The sequence below is a fragment of the Prionailurus viverrinus genome, chromosome C1 (assembly GCF_022837055.1).
Source record: "Prionailurus viverrinus isolate Anna chromosome C1, UM_Priviv_1.0, whole genome shotgun sequence".
Lineage (NCBI taxonomy): Eukaryota > Metazoa > Chordata > Mammalia > Carnivora > Felidae > Prionailurus > Prionailurus viverrinus.
In genome coordinates, this window is record NC_062568.1 from 32319222 (window position 1) to 32321718 (window position 2497).

The following is a 2497-nucleotide window of genomic DNA, read 5'->3' on the forward strand; positions in this document are numbered from 1 at the left end:
ATATATACATGTGTTCATCTGTTGCTTTTCAAACTACATATATGCACTTATATACTCTATAAAAAATCATTAATAAATTTTTTAAATTATTATTAAAAGCAATAAAAAACCCCAAAATTAATGTAACAGGCACAGGTATTATGTTGACTTATGCTTGTCATTATGGTAAAGAGTTCAAGTCACTGATTATCGTTGGATATATCCTTTTTTTTTTAACAGGAAATAGGATTTATCTGTGGGCATGAATAAGGGGGCAGTGCCAAGTTTCCCATGAGTGCAGGGCCTCCCATCTGTCCAGGAAGCCATCATGAGGGATGTATTTGACCCCAAAGTCATCTGGGATGAGCCACTTTTCAGCCATCATGTCTTCAAATTCATCTACATTAAATTTAGTAAAGCCCCACTTCTTGGTGATGTGATTTTTCTGGCAGCCAGGGAACTTGCATTTGGCCCTATGTAGGGTCTCAACCACATGTTCCTTATTCTTCAGCTTGGTAAGGATGGACATAATGACTTGATCATTATGGACTCTAGCTACTCTGCCCTGGGGGTTTCTGAAGGCACCCCACATACCTGTCTGTATGGTCCCAGCAGGAGACAACATCTTGTTGATATGGATGACTTGGAAGGGGTGGAGGCGTGCTTGAATGTGAAAGCCATCTTTTCACAACTTTTCACCATGTACTTGTTGGCACAGAGGAAGCCTCCAGGGCTTCAAAAGAGAGAGCTGTTCATATTCATCTGACACCATGTGGCTGTGGTGTAAAAACTCATCACTTTTGCCTTCTTCCATTCCATATCAAAGATGTAGATCTTCACATCAGGTATATCTCTGCAGAAGTGAGACTTTGGATAGGACTTGTTTGTACTATACCAGTAATACCAGACAGGGCAGTGACCCATGGCAACACCATAATCTGTGAGGGCCCGAAAGGAAAGAATTTGTCATATTCATATTTTTTGTAATGTCTTTGTTCAGGAAGTAATTCTTTTACACAAAAGCACTACTTCTTTGGACTATAATTAAAAAAATAAGTTTTAATATTAAAGCAGGAATTGTTCTTTGCATACAAATATGAAGAAGCTTGGGTTTATATACTACAGATATGTTATAACACAGGCAGACACTCAATTAACATTGAAGAGTAGGATGTTGAGGTGCCTGGGTGGCTCAGCTGATTGAGCCTCTGACTCTTGATTTCAGCTCAGGTCATGATCCCAGGGTCCTGGGATCAAGCTTCCACAATCAGCATGGAGCCTGCTTGAGATTCATTCTCTCTCTCTCTCTCTCTCTCTCTCTCTCTCTCTCTCTCTCTTTCTCTCTCTCTCCTTCTGCCCCTCTCCCCTGCTCATGCTCTCTAAAATTAAATTAAATTAAATTAAATTAAATTAAGCTAAATTAGTTTTTTTAAATAGAATGTTGATTTTCCTCTTCTTCTTCCATCCCTTTTCCTTGAAGATAGTGGCATGGCCAGGGGCCAAAAATGTGGCAGGATAAAGGATGTGGCAATGAGGTTGGGATACTGATTATATATACAAGGAGTTGAGCAAGTAAATACATGTATCAGTTATAATGGGAGTCAGGTTCTCAATGAAATACAAGGCAATGTTAGCTGCTAAGGTGGGAAGAACTCTATTTTGGAGAATAGAAAACCAAGCATACTGGAAGGTACAAATGTCACACGGTGTTCAGTGGCCATTTGAGGTTTGTCCTTTGAGCTGGTTTCTTATTGCTGCTGTAACAAATTACATAGTAGCTTAACACAAATTTATTATCTTAAATGCTAGAGGTCAAAACTCTGAAATGGGTTTCACTGGGCTAAAATCAACATGTCAGCAAGACCACACTCCTTCTGGAAGCTCTAGGAGAAAATCTATTTCCTTACATTTTCCAGCTTCTAAAGGCTGCCTGAATTCTTTGATCATGATCCCTCCCCCCACCCCCCCTTCAAAGCTAACAGTGTAGCATCAAATCTTTGACCTATTTTCACTGCCACGTCTCCTACTCTGCCATGCCTCAGTCATCACATCACATCACCTTCTCTGATTTGAGACATGGACATCTTTGGTGGAGAGGATTATTCTTTCTACATGCTAGGACTCTGAAGTGAGAACAGTAAAAAAAAAAGTTTCACTTTTCTATAGCTGCTAGGGGGGAAAGGGAAGCAGGAAACAGAGGATTTGGTTTTACCAGTATTGTAATTCTATCAACCCTGGAGAGAGAAAGGGAACAAAAGTAATTCTAGTGATGGATCTTAGAACCTTAAGCCAGATAGGAAAGGAAGAGAAACCTGGTGGAGGTGGAAGGGAGGACTGTTAATGAGTAAGGCCAATGGGCTAAAGATCTCAATAAGGTCAAAGAATCACTGAATGAGATGTCTATAATAGACTAGTGGATGCAAGGAGTCAAGATTTCAGCAGTATTCATTCCTGTTGTGGATGAGGTCACAGGTGTGACCACAGGAAAGACAGCTGAGGTAGGACAAAAGAACAGTCA

General features: G+C 40.2%; 1 pseudogene; it reads right to left on the reverse strand.

The window, feature by feature from the left end:
• Positions 1-229: 229 nt before the first annotated feature.
• Positions 230-903, reverse strand: LOC125171591 (60S ribosomal protein L10-like; annotated as a pseudogene).
• Positions 904-2497: the final 1594 nt, after the last annotated feature.